Source organism: Canis lupus, chromosome 15 (assembly GCF_011100685.1).
Source record: "Canis lupus familiaris isolate Mischka breed German Shepherd chromosome 15, alternate assembly UU_Cfam_GSD_1.0, whole genome shotgun sequence".
Taxonomy (NCBI): domain Eukaryota; kingdom Metazoa; phylum Chordata; class Mammalia; order Carnivora; family Canidae; genus Canis; species Canis lupus.
In genome coordinates this window covers 49850640-49871316 of record NC_049236.1, presented here as the reverse complement: position 1 = coordinate 49871316, position 20677 = coordinate 49850640, and the positions used below count along the sequence as shown (strand labels likewise).

Genomic DNA, 20677 nt, shown 5'->3' with positions numbered 1-20677 from the left:
CTACAAACAATAAAATGTGAGAAAGGGGGCTGGAGGCGAGGATTTGGGTTAGGCCTAGGGGTCAGGTTCTTTGTGAGGAGTGGAATTGAACACTAGAAAATAGTTAAGGAATATTCAAAACAAGTGCTTCTGTTGGGGGCAGGAGGCTAACCATTCAACATTCATATCTTGAAAAAAAAATGTATGGACATAATGAACAGAAAACTTGCTAGAGTTGATCATTCTGAGGAAAGGAAACATTGTTCAAGGAGAATGGAAGAGGATTAAAGTTTGCAGAAAGAAGAAGGCCTGTTTGAGGAAGGCGCACAGAAATTATATACCTGAGGGAAACAGCTTGTGTGTATCTTCTAGGACTACATTTTATTATTCAAATTAGTGAATTCTCCAACATGTAATTCCTATTAATACAAATTTGTTTTCTTTTTTTAATATTTTATTTATTTATTCATGAGAGACACAGAGAGAGAGAGAGGCAGAGACATAGGCAAAGGGAGAAGCAGGCTCCCTGCAGGGACTCGATCCCAGGACCCAGGATCACGAACTGATAGCCTCAACCACTGAGCTATCCAACTGCTCCAAATTTATTTTCAATAAGACATTGCCCACTGCCAACAATGCTCTTTGCCACTGAGAGGCATGTTTTATTGGGCCCATCTGGTATTTTAAAAACCAGGAGTGGCCTCCCTATACACACAGAGTACATGTCCCCACTCTTCCCTAGGATCCTAGTGTCAGCCTCTTCACCTCACTTTTGGTTACCAGGCTGGTCCTCAGAGGTAACAATTCAATGTCCAGACCTGTTTTAAGTGATAAGACATGAAAGAAGTTCTTATTCAACTCCCTCATTGTCTTAAACATAATATTTCTGTGAAAATGTCCTTTCTTCAGATGATGTAATGATAATAACAGGAAAATCAGAGCATTTTGGTTTATCCCAGAGGTTCGAAAAGTACAACTCCTTGAAACTCCTTCCAGCTCCAGGGTTCTCAGATTCATCTTCAAATATATGAGACGAACATTCAACATACCAACTGCTTCTAAATTGAAATTAGAAACATGCTCTCAAAGGTCTGTTAAGTTCATTCTCAAAGGGACTTTGCATGGAATCTTTTCAGATAGCAAGACTGCATTACAGATGAGATCAATATCTTAGCTAAAATCATAAACTACGAGTTAGTTTGGATGGAAATCAAAAGTAAGTCTCTTGATTCCCAGTCCAGAGTTCTTTCTAGAAATCTATATTCTCCTTTCTCCTGGCTGTAATCCCTGGCCCTATTCCCTTAAGGAAGCTCTCTCTTCTCTGAGAAAAGTGCATCTCACTTGGATGATGCTTATCCAATCATACTTTTGAAGCAGATGCCTGAAGACTCTAAACACAGGCAAGTCAAGCAAGCTACATTTAAGAAGGAAACACTATGCCAGAAGATTCTATAAATGAAAATACTTCCGAATACACCCAGAGACAAAAGAGCTGGATATTTCCACTCTCTTTCTCTCTTATTCCCATGATAGAATATTAAAGCACTAGCACTTCCCCAGGGCAATATAAAACTAAAAGCGAGAGATGGCTCCATATTTATGAGAGACATATAAGGGCGTATTTCCTCAAGCGCCAAGGTTTTCAATATATTTCTGCATTTGCCTATTCTTGGGCTTTACTCTTTTCCTTTTTGCATTTCTCCATTCCAAGTTTTTATTTAATTCTGAGAGCACAGCTAAAAGTCCCAAGTGAAGGATGTCTAGGTGGCTCAGTGGTTGGGCATCTGCCTTTGGCTCAGGTTGTGATCCCAGGGTCCTCGGACCGAGTCCCACATCGGGCTCCTTGCATGGAGCCGGCTTCTCCCTCTGCCTATGTCTCTGCCTCTCTCTCTCTCTGTCTCTCTAATGAATAAATAAATAAAATCTTTTTAAAAATTAAAAATTAAAAATTAAAAATAAATAAATAAAAGTCCCAAGAACAGAGCAGGACAAAACTTAGCAAAAAAGCCAGAAGTGGGTAAAAGAGGCTGAAGTCTCCAGAATGTGTGCTTGTATCATGAGTATGGCATTGCTGGATATCTCCCCACATTCTTGCTCTCTGCCCTCTCCAGCCTATCAGACCTGGCACTGAGACTGTGCAGAGGAACACTCTTGCCACAGATTCAGCTTGTTCTTCCTATAAATACCCACATGCACATCAACTCAAATTTCATGCCTGAGAAAGAGCTCTATAAACCATTCATAGTGATTTTTGTACTTCCTTCAAATGAACCACCAACACCAAAAAATACCCAAAGGACTCTTTGTCCAACAGTGGTTGCATGTGGTTTTGTGGCATGGTTGTTGAGTTTTTTGGGCATGGGATGAAGGTCAGCTATCAACATACATGCCTATACCAGCACAGACTCTACACTGCAAAGGCAGAACTGACTATATTATTTCCAAAGACATTATTGAGTAATTGAGTTTATATATGTCATTAATATTATGTACAAAAATATTTTTCATCAGTAAGGAAAGAAAAACGTTATTAAATCATTGTATGAGAGAGAGAAAACTGACAAAGAATTACATGTATTCTTATTTGCCTTTTTTGGAAGGTACATGATATCTTTTATTTGACTATGACAAAAAGCACAAGCATATGTTTCCATATCAGAGAGTTATAAAATATACTATATAATCATAAAAGCTTAGATTTTAGTCATCTATGTTATACCTCTTTCAACTGTAAAAATTCCTTCAATCTCATTTCCAAATAGAGAGACATCTTTATCTAATTTCAGCCTCCTTTGAAAACTACAATACTTAGGAAAGCTATAAATGTGTGAAAATCACATTTTCCCCCCTGAACTGCTAATGACTGTATTTTAATATACCCCTCTTTCACTGTCATACTGAAATTACAATGTAAACATTTTGGCATTTAATGATATATGATCTCATGCCATCCTTCCTTTATGTATTTAAATATAATATCCTCTAGTAATGGATTATAAAAAATTATTTAAGGGAAAGAAATGGTGGTCACCTTAAAGGGACACAGAGCCCAGGGAACACTTTTATTAAGGAAAAAGTGAGTATATTTGCAGGCCTAGTGAGAAGGAAACAATGTATGTGTGTGTGTGTGTGTGTGTGTGTGTGTGTGTGTGTGTGTGTGTATATATTTGTTGGTTTGTTTATTTTAGGTATTTTGATAGAGCAACAGGAGCAGAAGAAAGGCAACATCAACCACACAGCAATGAGAGGCCTAGAAATAAAAGAGAAGCCATGTGGAGTCTTTCCATAGCAAGTTGCCAAATCAGAAGCAATCTCCTGAACTTGATGAAAAGACAGGGCAGGCTCCCTTTCTATTTTTCTCCTTCTTCTCTCCTGTTTCTACGGTTGGTTTGTGGAAATGGTTAGAGAGATTGGGTGGATTTAAAGTGGGGAACAAAGGGCAAAGCCTAAGAGCTTTTAATTCAGTTGTCCAAGTGTGGAAGTCAGAAAACATCTAGTTGCCTCTTGGGGACCTGAGCTCTAAATGGGGAAATGGCCCCAGGATTCTAACCAGCTGTGAGACCTTGAATGAAAAACAGGGATCTTGGTTTGGAACCTCACTTAGGTGAGTTAAGACTACATGATGATTTCTTAGGTCTCCTCTAGCTCAAAAAGTTATTATTTTCTGTACTTTATTCCAACTGTTATGCTAACTGGGGAGGGGTAAGAAGACAAGCTTTGAAGAAGAATACTCATTGTACAAAAATTTTTGTAGGAATTCTAGTTATAAATGGATTCTATCTGTCTTCTTTGTAACAATTAAACCATATTTCACTCCAAGAACCCAAAGCACAAGAATCAACCATCTCTAATATAATTCACAGTTTGTTTGTGTTTTTCTTCCTGGGCAATTACCGGTCGAAGAACTCATTGTTTTATTTTTTTTTTTTAACTCATTGTTTTATTTTTTTTATTTTTTTTTTTTTTTTTTAACTCATTGTTTTAGAATGCACTTTGGAATGCCCTGAATTGGCTGCTACTAAATACATAAAAAGTCTATTACTGTAAATGTGCTTATCATGTAAAATTCCATCTAGGGGTGAAGACTCTTCAAATATTGGGAACACCCGAAGAGAGGAAATTTGTGCCCTCAATTATAAGTAATAGCAGTAGGGGGAGGGGAATTCATTTTGGGTCAGGCTACCTCAGACAACCTCTACCTAGAGCCTAATCCTATTAAACCTAAATCCTCCCTTTGCTGTAATCCTCTGGCCCAGTTTCCTTCTCTCTCTCGCTCTCATATCACATAGCAATGCTGGACTGTGAAAAATAAAGCATCCAATATCTGACTCTCCCAGACCTTGTCTTAAGGCTCCCTCAACTTGCCATAGTTTTTGACTCTGGCTCATTCATTGATTACTGTCCATTATTCAGTAAAATACAATCGTGTTTTGTCCTACCAAGTTGCAGGTCACCAGTTAACACATAGAATGCACACAAAGAAAATTCTCTCCATACATACATTCCAAATAGCTTCAGACTTTAATAAATGCATACTTCAAACTAGTTATGAGACTGAAGAAACTGTCAATAATTCCTTGAAATAATTTCACCATGTTTTACATTTTAATTTCACTAGAACGGGCTGCCAACTAGGTCATACCAAAGTGCCATGAAACTGATAAGCAGAAAAAATGGAGAAGAAAAATTAAAATTAAAATTCATATTTATACCTGAAATTTGTTTGGGGACTTAATTTTTAAGGCTATTTAAGAAATGAAACCACTACTGGCAAGGATTTGGAATGTAAAAACTACACCTTTTGAAAATTATAGCAAGTGTTGAGACATCAGCTCACTGGTGACTGAACAGAAGTTTCTTGTACACATGGAGTGATTTGTTCAAACATGAGCATTTCTCTTTGCCAGGGCAATTTGAAATATGTTACACCATTAAATCTTCTCAACAATCTTGTGAACTATACTCTCTTCTTTAATAGATAAGGAAACTGAGTCACAAAGAGGTAAAGGAATTGGTCTACTCAAGGTTGTTAGTCACTATAGCCTTGGCAGTATGCACTACTTTGTTGAAAGCTATCAAGGGACAATTCAGTCAAGATTTCTGGCACAAAGCCCTAAAATTTAACTAAGGTAAATGCAGTAACAAGATGATCCGACAACTTCTATGGAACAATATTCTAAAGCAGAGATTTGGGATGAGTGCTCTGAATCAAAGAACCTTCTCATACTAATGAAGTTCTTCTCAAGAAATGTTCCTAGAAAAAAAACAGTATTTAAGTTTTTGACCAACATGTCTTGGTCATTTTCTTTGGAAAAGTGGGTACTTTACGAGGTTGTGCTGTTTACTCTATACTTAGAATTAGTTCCCTCCCAGGAGCTTTCCAAATGCTTTCAGTGAAAATTTTCAGATATGTAACCTATAGTAACCAAGGTGAGGTAATGATTGCCTTTGGAAATAACAACATGAAAAGCCTCCTTTCCAAAAACATCCTTCATCTGTGCATGGCATAAGACACACTAAGGGCAACAAGTGAAGTACCATTAACATTCCCTATATATCTAGGAATCTCATAAATTGTTAGCATCCCTTTTCAGGAGAGAGGTGACTATAGTCTTCAGCCAATTTTAAAAAGGGTCAATGAATCGCCCTCCTTCAAAAAAGTTTAAAAGCCACGTTAAAGAAGCATTCGTGGTAAAACCATGAAGAGTTCCAAAACAGATGCTAACGGCCAGCTCCAATACTGAAGGTATTACTGAAGAGAGTTGTAGAACTTTTGTGACTTGAACTGTAACTAAAAGTTGTGTTTCAGCACTGTGGGGGTTATTTCAGCCCATGAGTAACCATGCCCTTGAAAAATAATCAGTTCAGGCCTTGGTGCCCTACAAATTTCATGGCTGGCTAGGCACTTCCACTCCTACCCAAAACACTACAAGGTGAGGCATCAGAGGTACAAAATGATTAGCATTTATTATAATGTCAGCAAAGGCTCAGAACCAAAAATCTGCTTGTCTCCCAGAACACAAGCCTATGCTGACTGGGGCAAAGCATTCTTCTTTACTAGTCTATGAAATGGGCCACAGAGTTGGGTGCCTTTCGTATACTATGAATGTGATAGAAATGGAGTAAACCACTGGTGTTGAGCTAATGGAGACTGGTATCTTACCTTCAAGTAAGTGGAATAGTAGTAGCATCCACATGATAGCCAAAGGACTATGAAGTTCTAATTTCACATTTGTTTTTTACGAACATAAAAATGTAAGACTTCCTTACATGGAAATATAATAATCCCTCTAACAAATGGTACCACTGTTTTCTGAATATTTAAAAGGCCACATTTTCTCATCCATGAGTACGTAAAGGACTCTAAGTACATAATAAAAACCTACTGGCTTGAAGTAGTCTACCACTCAAACATTGATTATTGCCACAATCAGTTTATCATTAAGATTTAAGAGAAGATGTCATATTGATAAGAGTAAAAAGCAAGACCTTCTAGAAGTCCTGAAAATTTTCAGGAAGAAAAACTTTTTAACTTGAAATCTCTCCCTCTTGAGCAACTCCAACTTGGACCTCAGGAATATACAATCACGGTCCGGATTTACACGAATCAAGAGGTGACTTACGAGAAATAAAAATGAGTATACCTCTTATACCTCAGGTGAGAGCATAAACTGGTCTTCTACCTACAGAGAACTATTTGGCAACAGTCTTCAAAATTTAATTTGGTCAGGAAAACCACTTCTGTGAATTTATCTTAGGAAGACACTTTCACCTTGCAAGTGGCAGACTGGTTAACGGTAAGAGTTGACACGTATTGCGCATTTCTCTTTGCCAGGGTAATTTGAAATACATCGCACCATTAAATCTTCTCAACAATCCTGTGAATTATATTTTCTTCTTTCATAGATAACGAAACTGAGTCACGAAGAGGTAAAGGAACTGGTTTAATCAAGGTCAAACAGATATCCTGGGATCTGACCCAGACACAGCCTCTTACCCACTAACACCTCTCTAACTACAGTGATGTCCTTTGGAGAATTATTTACATAGTAAACAAGTGGAAAGATCCTCAATATCCACCAGCAATGGTCGGGTTATTTAAGTCAGGCACTTCTATAAAATGGAATACTATGTCACAATTTTTTTTAAAAAAGGTGGCAGCTCTGAATGTACTGATATCAAAAGGCTGTCGGGATATGTACAGAACATCAAGTACAGTATGCCTCCATCTGTATAAGAAAAAAAGGAATATGTTACTCTATATGCCTGTAAATGCACAGACCATCTGTGCAGGCACCCAAGACGACATGTGAGGCAGGTGCCTGAGCAAAGGGGCATGGTGTGGCCGGGGACAGGGAAGGCAAGGAGACTTCTTTTCACTGTGTACCTTTCTTCACTTTTTGAATTTGGTACCATGTTCGTGTACTACTTAGCAAAAACATTTTTAAATTTAAAATACATTCCAAGGGATGCCTGGGTGGCTCAGTGACTGAGCATCTGCCTTTGGCTCAGGTCATGATGCCAGCATCCTGGGATCGAGTCCCACATTGGGCTCCCTTCAGGGATCCTGCTTCTCCCTCTGCCTATGTCTCTGCCTCTCTCTGTGTGTCTCTCATGAATAAATAAATGTCTTTAAAATAAATAAATAAATAATAAAATACACACCAATGAACATCCCACACCTAAGGAACATACACAAGTCCAGCTTTGTATGGCAATTACAGTGGGCTGGAAGTCTCTTCATCTCAGCAGGAAAGGTGTCCTGCAGTAATTATAGCCTGACAGGTATGAGTAGGAATAAAAGAGTATCCTAACATAATATGCTATTTGCTTTGGGTTTTTTTTTTTTAAAGATTTCATTTATTTATTCATGAGAGACACACAGAGAGAGGCAGAGACATAGGCAGAGGAAGAAGTAGGCTCCTCACAGAGAGCCTGATGCGGGACTTGATCCCGGGACCCTGGCATCACAACCCGAGTCAAAGGCAGTTGCGCAACCACTGAGCCACCCAGGCATCCCCATAATATGCTATTTGAATCAATTATAAGGACCACAAAATGTTTGAAACATTCAACAGAAAACACACAAAGAAAAAACAACTACTTCTGTAGTTATGAGTTGTTAACTTCCAACAGAATAAATATGGATGAAAATGATACATTAAGAAAGCACAAAGAATTCAAAAGAGTGGCAGTCTTTTAGTCTTTTTCTTAAGGACCACTTTTCTAAAGTTTAGTATTATTGTACAATAAATTTATTGAGTTAAATTTACATAGTTTACCTCTCCGTATGGGGTTCATAGCTCTGGGATTATGAAAAGTTAAAGCTCTGCCACAATTTTTGTCAGTCTAGATCACTGGTTCTCTGAATGTAGTTGGAGGAATCCTGGGCTCTCCACAGTTCTCAATTTTTTAAGAACCTCTTTTTTTTTTTTATAGAAAAAAAACAAAAGCAGTCAAAGGAAATTCAGCTCACTATGAAGGTCTCTCATTATTTAGAAAAGCTTTCAGTATTGCAGTTTGTTGAAGTTATAGTTGGGCAATTTCATTACCATGCACTAAAACTTTTTAAATTATCTTTGTTTTATAAGATTTTTTTTCTACTTGTACAAACCCCAATCTTTCAAACTAATACTTGCCATGAAAACCCAAGATCAAGATGCACCTACAAACAAATTTCTTAAACTTTCTGTCTTAAAATTAGGGGATCCCTGGGTGGCTCAGCGGTTTGGCGCCTGCCTTTGGCCCAGGGCGCGATCCTGGAGTCCCGGGATCGAGTCCCACGTCGGGCTCCCGGCATGGAGCCTGCTTCTCCCTCCTCCTGTGTCTCTACCTCTTTCTCTCTCTCTCTCTCTGTCTATGATAAATAAATGAATAAATCTTTAAAAAATAAAATAAAATAAAATAATAAAATAAAATAAAATAAAATAAAATAAAATAAAATAAAATAAAATAAAATAAAATAAAATAAAATAAAGTAAAATAATTACACTTGGGGCACCTGGGTGTCTCAGTCAGTTAAGTGTCTGCCTTCAGATCAGGTCATCATCTCAGGGTCCTGGGATCGAGCCCCACATCAGAATCCCTGCTCAGCAGAGAGTCTGCTTCTCCCTCTCCTTCTGCCCCTCCCCCTGCTCATGTTCTCTCTCTTGCTCTCTCTCAAGGAAATAAAAGCTTTAAAAATAAATTAATAAATAAAAATTAAAATGTTGCTCTCATTAACAGCAGGTCTCACTACTCTAAAGCCTCCATTTTACTACAGGCAGAACTTGGTAAGACACTGGTTACCCCTGAACAGAGCAGTGCTTTACCTCAATGCGAGGTACATTCTGCTTCTTTCTCTTGCTGCACACACACAAGTCTAGCTCTGCACACGGATGTAAATACTATTCATTAGTTCCTGCCTCTTCAGAGACACTACAGTAGAAAAGCCCTGTGTAATTTGCAATTAACAAAGGGTAATGGAGGCTCTAATTTCTGCTTGGGGGGTCCAGAGTTTAGGCTTGCTGTGATGCCTTTTCAACAAATAAAAGTAAAAGCTGAAGCGACTCCTATTAAGCAGTTCTGCTGCTGCAGCAAGGATGGCTTATTGACTGGATGGCTGCCAGCCCCCTAAGCGGACCTGCAGAGAGGCTGTCCTCATGGGGAGGAAGGCATTAATTTATCTATAAGCCTCCAGAAGCAACTGGGTAGATCGCAAGTCTCCCATATTCTGCTTCAATTCATCTACACTTGCCTCTAGAGTGACTGGCACAGACTTGAATGGTTTCAGGCTATCCATACTTCTTTAATTAAAACTCTTCTCCACTAAATTAACATGTGGGTATCCATGTCTTTTGTAAGGGGGTAAAGAAAGAGGAAACAAAAGCAAGAAAAGAAAAATCAAAGACAATGTTTTAAATTAAGTTTTGCTTGAGATAAATTTTGCAATTGGCACTATTTCTCCCTAGAGTTAGTGCTTCAGGTAGAAAACGATGAGAAAAAAGAGTAGACAAGAGTCCCTACTTTCCCCTCAAAGCATCATGAACCTGAGAGCTAATTAACTTCTAAAATCAAAGGAGCTGTGAAATGGATGTGGAAGCAAAGGAGTTCCTTTTTTTGGAAGAATAATTTTATATAATATTAACATATATATGCATAATAATTCACTTCTGTTCTAAACCCTGGGGGATTACCAAAAAATCGATGAGCTGACTAAATACTATTGGAACAAAATTGCAACTTATCTGTAGATTAGTCTCTAGTGTCAGTGCACAAGGCAAAACGTGCAAATACTCAAAATTACTATGGACATCTCTTAGCAAAGTACTTATTGGAAATCAACAAACTGTTTCTTATTAAGCTGGGGAAATAGCTGAGTATCCCAACAAAGCAGTAGTAGTTTGGGGTCAGGTTGTACCAAAAAATATCATGTATCTTCAAATGCAAGAACGACTTCCAGCACACTGAGATCTTCACACTGTGACAGGGAGGCAGAAACTAAGACCGAGCAAGAAAATGGCAGGAATATATCTCTAATTCCTCAAGAACAAACTCAAAATATCTGAAATTTTTAAATTATTGTTCTCTCTCTCTGATTTTTTTTTTCTTTTTGGTCAAGTGCATATGAAGTTACTACAAAACACAGGGGCTTTCTTCAGAATAACTCCCCTGGAGGAGCTTCACAAACATTAATTATACAGCAAATCTGCACTAATTCCAAGGAAATTGTTATTTCCTGCTTTCACAGAAAAGGAACAGAGGTAAACCATCCAGGAGACAACTCAAGTAAAATGAAAGACAGATTTTTCCATTCAGTAAACATGGCTCTGTTTCTAAAATATTTTATATTTATACCCACAAAAATAGCATATAAACACTGCCAATGACAAATGCAGTCATAAACACCATACTCTGGAGAAGGATTCCCGCCCCCCACCCCAAATTGAGGGGGGAAATGATGACAGAGTGGAAACCAAACAAATGTCAGTATCTGGATTTCAGGGAGGTCTGATTGTGCTAATATTAGTATGAATCTAATGAACTGATAAGTGAAATTAGTCGCAATAACTTTGCTCATTTCTAGGTTCTTCCTGTGAGAAATCTAAGAGAGCTGCAGATTTGACCATATGTCGTTTGGAGGGCTTCCAAAACCATGCTTATTACAATTAAAGGACATTTAAGATATAAGTATTTACCTTACCACTAGAAAGTCTTTCACATGCTTATATTGAAAGAATAAAATGATTCTCTCCAGACAGTTGCCACAGCCTTTCTCTATTGTGCGCTGACAATTTCAGCACTGAAATACGAAAAAGGTAAGGACTGCTAGAAGGCTAGAATTAAGTATTTTATATGATTATATCACAATAACATCTTCTTTCATCTATCATGATCAGTATTCTATATTTGTTGCCTGCACAAAACTATAATTACTCGTTGATTTGATCGAAATTACTAGGTGACTTGGGCAATTCAGTCTGCCAGCCAGCCTTCAGGGTAATTAGTCAAATCAACAGTATATCAAAATGACTAATAAGTTTCTGAATCATAGATTAGACTATCTGCAGCATCATGGCAATGCTTAGAAACAGTTCCAAATCCTCAGTTCATCTTGTTTAACTCCGTGGACTACTTTCCTCATAATTTAATTTACTCTGTACACAAGTTGAGAGTTTTTCCTCCCCTTCAAGGGAAAAAGAAAAGTGACAATAAAAGCCAAAGTACAAAATTCAATAAAATCAGACACTCTTGTTTCAAAAAACAAGGGGAGGAGGAGGAGGAGAGTTGTTTCTTTATTGTGTGAAGAAGGTATAGCCAAGGAGAAAGAAACAAAAATGGATTCTTACCAATCAAACCACCTCTCAGTGCTTCAAATTCCATTAAAGGCCACAATTCTGTTGATTTGATGCCAAATGCCTCTAAAATGTTCTTACCCAAGAAAAGTGTGTTTTTGAAAGAACAAGGAAAGCAATACATTTAAAGGCTGGAGAAAAATTTTCTTCCATTTACTTGGGTCAGTGAAACATCCATCATACAGAGACACAAACACCTTACAGAATAAAAGATCAGAGGAGCTACACTAGTAGAAGATCTAAGAGCCAGTGCCTCTGGGGGAATCAAAGAGGTAACTGTCTGAACAGATCCCCCCATGATTTTTCTCCTAAATCTAGCTTATGTGTTTGGGGTGCGGGAGGTTTGGGGGGTTTGGGGGGGTGGTGGTGTGGTAAAAACACAAAGCAGAACATGCTAGCCAAAAAAAATGTGATTAAAAAATCATTAATTCTGCTCTCTCACCGGAGAAAGAATCTTTTCAAAGTCATTAAATAGAAATAACTGTATAATGCAAATTTTAAAAATCAGAAATGTTCAAATTATCTACAGACTACCACCAAGCATATGAAATGAGCATATGCTCAGAGTAACAGCACACCCAGTATAAATAATGGTAGATACATTGGGTAAATGGTTACAGAAGTGTCAGAAGGACCTAGATGCATTTAACAGATGCTCTCAGATCTAACTCCACCTGCTTGGGCTAAAAAGAAAAAAAACACTCTTTCCATCCCTGTCACATGTTAAGGTTCAAAGAACAAGCTGTTATTAAAAGTTGAGGGGGTAGCATTCAAAGCAAAAATGTAATATGCCCAGTAAAATTTAGCATCCTGGGATGCCTGGGTGGCTCAGTTGATTAAGCATCTGCCTGTGGCTCAGGTCATAACCCCAGGGCCCTGGAATCAAGTCCCATGTTGGGCTCCCTACTCAGCGGGGAGTCTGCTTCTCCTTCTCCCTTTGCCCCTTCTCCCATTTGTCCCCTCTTTCTCTCTCAAATGAATAAAATCTTTAAAAAAAAAATTCTAGCACCCCAAAACCTCTGGTTGCCAGGGTCAAAAACATTATGCTGAATACCTCCTAAGTGCCTGCCTTTAACCTGTCTTTAATAAATCACTTCTCTAAACCTCTCAATTACATCTCCCTATGGCAATGTAGTTTCCATTTTGTGTTATAAGTGTTGTTGCAGAACCAGACGCTGGTCTCCTTGAGGGTAGGGATCACATCTTATCTCATTCACGGGTGACTCAAGAAGCACCAAGCACCAAGCACCCAAGATGCACAGTGTGGAGCATGGGAGTGAGATGAAGTCTGAGGCCCGGGGGAACAAGCAGCTCACCACAGAGGGAGGTCACAGCCCTGGGAAGGACAGCCAATTAAGCGCACTTACTCTGTGCCAGGCATCACATTAAATAGTCTATGTCATTCACACAAATTCTCAGTGAGGTGGGGATCGTCATACCCATTTTATCACTGAAGGAATGAAGCTTACAGAAAAGTGAATGGTCACGTGTCTGACAAGGAGCAAAGGCCAAAGGACGAGATGAGAGAAGGGGAGTCCACCTGCAGCCATGGTCTGGAAAGGGAGTGAGAGTGATTTCACCAAAGAGGGGCTCTTTCACTCATACCATGTATGCACAGGAATGTATCTAAGCAAATAAGAAGTGTGTTGATAGAAATACGATGTGATTCCCAGCATTCTGGTTCCTAATGAGCTATCTCCATTTGTTATTTGAGCACAATGTTCAAGAAACAGTGTCATGAAATGTGTACCCATCACAAATCCAACTCTTAGATTAAAAGTTTGCTAATAAGTAAAATAATGGCTTGAAGAAGCTATAACCACTAGTCAACCAGTCACTGCTGCTGTCACATTCTATCACTCCAACAGTCTAGGAAGCCTGGGGTTTCAGTCACTGAAGATGCTGTTGCATTTCCCTGCTTACACGAGGTCTACCTAAGCAAATGAAATCCAACTGGTTTGTAATTCCAGTGCATGTTAGATGAACAAAACTGATTATCCTAACAATTAAAAAAAAAAAAACAGGGAACATTAGCCATTTAATATATCCCAATTTATCACTTCAGTTCTAAAGGGGAGATATTTCAAAAGATACATTACCCAAAATACTGATTCAAAACATTTTTGTGTTTGCTTTTTCATATAGCATATACCAATCAACGCAAGAAATGGCTCATAAATTTAGTTGTATATTCTACTGCAATTTTTTGTATACAATTTAAATTAGCAAATTAAGATGTAACTACACGTGTTTTGTATAATTGTTGATGAATCATAAAACCATGCAATATTTTAAATAAAAATTCAGGTCATTAATCCTTACATTAAATCCCCCCTGTGGATCAGTTTCTGCAATCTAGCTCCTGGTTACATAAAATTTCTATAGACCATGCTTATCTCCATGCAGCATGGTTCCAGACTTTTCTTCAGATAATCACAATACAAAGCACATTCCTGTGTGAGCAATAGAAAAATCTGTGACTTAGCCAGATTTGGAATTTAATACTATAATAAATCACACAATGAATTAGGTAAATTCTATACCAAAGATACTCTATATGAAAAATAATCTTTTTATGGAGGAGTTATACATCAAACTTTCTTAATACACATACTCACACACACAATGGAAGGCTAGATTTGCTAATAGATTGCATCTGTTACAACTACCCATTTAGCTTAAAACCATATTCATCACACAAAGATTACCTGATAACCTTCTCTCTACCTTTTGCTATGCTTCTACTGCATCTTAAGAGTTAACAGCACTGTACTAGACACTAGGAGTGTTCCAGGCTGTCAGCCTTCTCTAGAAACTGCCCTCTGCTGAAGACAGCCACTTTACCCAAGGTGACTCCTCTTTGAAGGCAGCTGCTTCGCTGCCTGGACTAGGGGAGGAAGCGACCCTCTCACCCCCACTCAGGACAGCTCCAGAGCCCTCTGTAGGGTCCACCCGGGCCTTTGTTAGATTTCGTGACAGTCCATTATCCCTTCTCTCCGCCCAGTCCTGCTTCCTCCTCTCCCCACAGGTATTGGCTCAAAGAGCACACCCTAACCAATTCCTGCATGTGACATCTGCATCTCAGAGTCCACACCCCAAGACCACTGAAACAACCACCCTCACTCTCAGTCAAGTACAAGAAGCTATGGACATATCCATGGCTATTGAGGAGAGGAGAGGGGAAGGGAGGGGAAGGGAATGGAGGAGGGGAAGGGAGGGGAAGGGAGGGGAAGGAAGGAGAGGTAATGAAAGAAAGAAAGAAAATCCCATTTCCTTAAAAAACAAAAACTCTCTAAAATGTTAAAGCCTTCAAATAGGGAAAGAACATAACCTTTGCCAGGCAAAGTAATAAAAACAATACCAAAGCTGCTTCAATACACTCAGTCAATATTTCCCAATATTTAGTCTATTATAGTTCTAAATGATTCCCAAACCAATCTTAAGAACTAAAGCAGAAAGTGTTAGTTTTTACTCTATGTGCTTATATCACCACCTAAAATATATGTATCCCTAATGTTAGGTGATTGTGTTCATTTAAAATAAATACCAACAACCTGGATAACAATACAAATAAATTAACCCAGCTACTAATTTTTTCTTTTAAAAATAAAACCTTTTCAAAGATTTTTTGACTTGTCTGGTTACAGAAAAGACAAAAGGAGAGGCAAGAGGAGAAAAGAGGGCAGCCCAGGTGGCTCAGCGGTTTAGCACCGCCTTCAGCCCAGGGTGTGATCCTGGAGTCCCAGGGTTGAGTCCCACGTTGGGCTCCCTGCATGGAGCCTGCTTCTCCCTCTGCCTGTGTCTCTGCCTCTCTTTCTCTCTCTCTCTCTCTCATGAATAAATAAAATCTTTTTTAAAAAAGAGGAGGAAGAAGATTCTCTCCTGTAACACACACTCATCTCCTTTCCAAAAAAACACTTCTTATGCTATGTGAAAAGAAGGATGTGTGTCCTACACTACATTTTGTTTAAGGGAACTGTTCTCCTGGGGACACTATCTGATCTATGAAATATCCCCCTGATAGTTTCAAAGCAGCTGTCACTGTGGTACAGCATGAAGAACACTGGACCAGGGTCAGAATTTCTGGGTCCTGGTACTGACACTGACCACAAATGTAATCTCAGGAAGTCTGGACAACAGCCTATGATATCTAGTGCTGAGGTCCCAGTAGATCAGTAGCTAAGGACATGGAGACCCGGGTTCAAGTCCAACTCCCACCACTTTCTAGCATGCAACCTTAGGCAGGGCATTAAAAGCTCACTAAGCCTAATGACCCCTCATGTGTAAAACAGATGACCATGATGATGTCAATGTCACAGGGCTGCCAGGAGAGTGAACGCGACACTACAGTAAGTGCTCGGCAGCATCTCACTTGTTGCAAGCATTCTCTATGAGCTACTATGATGAGCTATTTTTCAGCATGTGCCTGCCAGGACCCAAGAGCTCTGGGAAGAAGCAGTACTTAGCCATTTAAAAAATAATGAATATTCAAACTCTCTAAGGTGTCAACTCATTGCTTTTATCAGATTTATATTTCAGATTTCCAGAAGATTTGGTTGGAGGGGGGAAAAAGTCTAAGAAAGTTCCAAGATCTTGGAGCTTTTGCCTTCACCTTTCTGTGAGTCTGTGGCCTATCCAAAGGGCAGCTTTTCTCTTAGAGCTGCCATTTACACATAAAATAGAGAAGCGAGTCCCAGTTCAGACACACTGTCTTTGTACTGTATCTACAGCACCACATCGCTGCAGGTACTTGGACTACTTCTTACACGATGTCGGATGCCACCAATGGCCTGTATTCTTCATGACACTCTTCAGGGGACAAGACAAGGCCAATCAATGGCACCACGGCACAACAGCACATCACAATTATTTTGTTCTGGTTTCTGGGTAGAAGTAATCCATTCCAACCCCAACTGCCAATCTAGAGAAAGAATGACCACATAGTTTTCCAATTAAGGGAACAATTGGCAAGGCACTGGAGCTGCTGCATCTCTGAACTAGGATCAAAGAGAAGGTCTTTGCGGTTGTAACTGGAGACTTTGCCTTTCCCTCTGGCCATGAACCTGGCCACCTAGAGAAACAATAAACTGCCAAAATAACAGTAGTTTCTGTTACTGAGATGAAGACTGTAATTAAGCCTGAGTATGTTCGTGGCCCTCCTTCTTTAACGCGTCAAATGTACAACCCCACATTTCCAGGACTATTCATAGCAGGCATAGTCTTCAGTCCTGGGTGATTAAGAGGTAGGTCTTCTCACTCTTCAGATCTCACCCTGTCTCCACCACTAGGAATTCTTCCCAGAAGGACTTGACCTTTTGCCCCACAAGACTATAAATGCCATGAAAGCAAGATCTGTATTTTGCTCACTGCCATAGCCCCAATGCCTTTCTTGACCAGGAAAGAACTCACTGAAAAGTTTTTTTAAACAAGCATTGATTTGGCTGATTGGAACTGCAACTCAGGGGGACACACTCAGGTTTCTACCTGAATTGTGTTCCAAGGAAGACAAAGAGGGGCAGAATTCTAAAGGTGAAAAGTTAGGAGTGCAATTTTCATGCAGGCCCTCTAGGGGATTCAAGTCGGGTTAACTGGGGTTGGTTGGGTCGATATGCAGATGAGGGACTGAAGCTTCTTAAACCCAACCACCTCCTTTCAAAGTGAAGGGTGTGGGTGATCAGGGTGCCATGGCGAGGAGGAAGCTGAATCCAGGCTGAGGGCCTGTGGGCTAGTTTGCAAATTCAAGAAATTCATAATTCCTCCAGTGAGTACTCACGTAAGCGCCTCCTCCCTGATGGCTGCCCAACCCTACCTTAGAAGAGATTCTCTTAGCTAGGCTTGCTTTGCTCCCTGTTAACATCTCCTTTATACCTTACCCAACACATGTCATGTAAGAGGCCCTTAACAAGCATCTGTTGAGTGAATTAATGAATAAGTAAAAGAAAGGGAAAGAGGGTTGTGGTGCCAAAGACTGAAGCCCAGTTTTACCTATCATTTCCATGATGTTTAAACAACCAGAAAAATGTTCCTGAGAGAAAATGGGCATAATTATCTTTAAAAAGTTCCTTTTCTAAACTTATCATGCAAAACCATATTAAATAGGATTTAGGCATTCACCGTTTCCCAGAGGCCATGAGGCCTTTCAGAACAGATTTCTTTTTTATTATTATTATTTTTACAGGAAAGTTTGAATCCATCAAAATAGTTGTCATCAATTAATAACACCCTATGCTCTTGGTTTAAGGACAGGGTGATTAAGGCAGGTTATTCTGAGACTAAGAAAAGTGAGGACATATCTTGCTTGGTCATTTTAGTCAATCTTATTGACAGTAAAGGAGAGATATGAATTTAACGTGTGTTTCCAGCCTTGAAGCTGCTAACCTTTTTACAGCTTAATCATCACAGTATCAAAAAAGATCTGAACTGCACAAATTCATTACATTTACTTCTCATCTCACAATGCTGATACACAGAAATACTAATCTGTGCTACCCAGATCTTCTCGGGAAACCAAGTGCCCTTCAGAGAAATGCAAAGAGAATGAGAGCAGTGAGGACTTACACATTTTTTTTTTTTAACTTACACACTTCTGAACCTGCAGAGCAAGGCTACATTAGAATGATGGTTCTAAGGACCAGGTTCCAGGGCAGGTTCTGTGTAGTCAGAGTCAGCTTCCATGGATTAGTCCCACACCATAGCCTTCCTCAACCCCATAGCAGAAGAGACAGCCACACAGCCAGACATTGTGAGTACCACCAAAGCCCAAACTACTAAGGAAACTGCTTTCCAAGCACAAAACACTAAACAATCTAACAGAGTCTGAGGTTCCTCTCTGCCTTTCAAGGATGGTTCATTATTCAAGTCCCCATCTTTACACTTTTTCCATTTTACCAGAGTTAAACACTGGCACTAGGAGGTTTGAGGTGGGGAAAGGAGGGACTGCATAGTGCCAAAGCTGGACTATCTGCTTAGCTTAACTAGAATCCTTTTACCTCCACCCCAAAGAGTTGCAAACATTGATTCTTTTTTTTCTAAGCAGTACCTCCAAATTTGGTCAGCTATGTCTGGGAAGCCAGATGGACAGGCATAGATGAATAATTAAGGTAAATGACAAACAGTGTGACATAATGAAAAATCAATGAGTCTGAAAACCAGATCAAGACTCATTCTGCTCCTAACCAGGTCTAGGAACTTAGGCAAGTTGCTTAACCTCTCTCTCACTTTCTTTACCTTCAAAACATGGATTAAGTGGTTTGTACACTCTCCTCCAGGTTCTCAATCCTAGAATTCTACAGAGCCCATCATATCTCTACTGAAAAATCAACCAAATAATTACTCATGGAACATCATGTGCTTTGGCTTTGGTGCAATTTGAGCCATGACCCTTTGCCCTGGATCATCTATCACATTAGCAATGACTAGCTAAAATGTTATTGGTCAACAAGAACAGTGAACAAGTAGTCAATGAGTGCAGTGAAACACCTGGAGTTTCCCATGACAATGAAGTAATAAATTGGGACAAGCTCTTAAAAGGTAATTTTGCTTCTGTACCAAAGTCCTGGCTTTAAAGCCAGGACCTGGGGATCCCTGGGTTGCTCAGTGGTTTAGCTCCTGCCTTTGGCCCAGGGCGCAATCCTGGTGTCCCGGGATCGAGTCCCACGTCAGGCTCCCAGCATGGAGCCTGCATCTCCCTCTGCCTGTGTCTCTGCCCCTCTCTCTCTCTATGTCTATCATGAATAAATGAACAAAATCTTTAAAAAAATAAATAAAGCCAGGACCTATGACCCACTTATTATAGAAATGTTTATTAGTCATTTAAAAACTGGATGTAAACAGGTCTACTGCAGACAAATTACGTAAACAATTAAACTGAACTCATGATAATGGTAATTTAGAATATTTAATGACAGATGCAAACATATATGTTAAGCAAGGAAAGCGGGATACAAAATTATATACTTAGCATAACCATAATTGTATGTAATGTATAAATATGCTCTATATTGTCAGGTATATATGTGTAATATTAATAAATCAGACTAAGAGGACAGATAACATGTGAATAGCAGGGTGTATTTTATTTTCTTCTTTGATGTTTCCATATTCCAAAATCTCTATTTTCATATGTGATAACTTTATAATCAAATTTTTAGTATATGTACAGGGCTCCAGAATACAAAAAAAATTAGGACTCAAGCAATTACTAACTCATTTTCCCTATTACATGCATTAGGAGTTCAGACAGAGAGACATACTAGAGGCTGGGGTGGACCAAGCATATTCACAAGTAGAAGTTAGGTTTATAGAATGGTGCTAAAGAGGGGCACCTGGGTGCCTCAGTGGTTGAGCATCTGCCTTTGGCTCAGGTAGTGATCCTGGCATCTGGGATTGAGCCCCACATCGGGATCCCAACAGGGGGCCTGCTTCTTCCTCTGCCTATGTCTCTGCTGCTGTGTCTCTCATGAATAAATTTAAAAATCTTAAAAAAATACACACACACACACACACAAAAGTCTGTCTCAAAAAAAAAAAAAAAAAGAATAGTGCTTAAGAGCATTGACTCCAGAGCTGGATTGCCAAGATTCAAATCCTAGCCCTGCCATGTATCAACTGTGTGAGTTCAAGCAAGTCAGTCAAACTCTCAGACTTAGTTTTCTCCTCTATAAAATGGGGCTACTATCATTTCTTTCTTCACAGAGTTCTTGTGAGGATTAAACAAATTCATATAAGAGTTTTAGGGTAGCGTCTGACACATAGTAAGCAATATGTAAGTACTGAGATAATTATTAGAAGGGCATTTTAGACTACATATGCATAATACATTAAGAATTCATCCTTTGGCTGAACTCTTGCTTTGTGTCAGATAC

The 20677-nt window shown here is 39.2% G+C and overlaps 1 protein-coding gene across 9 annotated transcripts in view; it reads right to left on the bottom strand.

Annotated features, from left to right (window-relative positions):
* The window catches only part of FAM160A1 (family with sequence similarity 160 member A1), a 232600-nt gene that overhangs the window by 92344 nt on the left and 119579 nt on the right, over positions 1-20677 (bottom strand). The gene's annotated exons all lie outside the window — the stretch shown is intronic.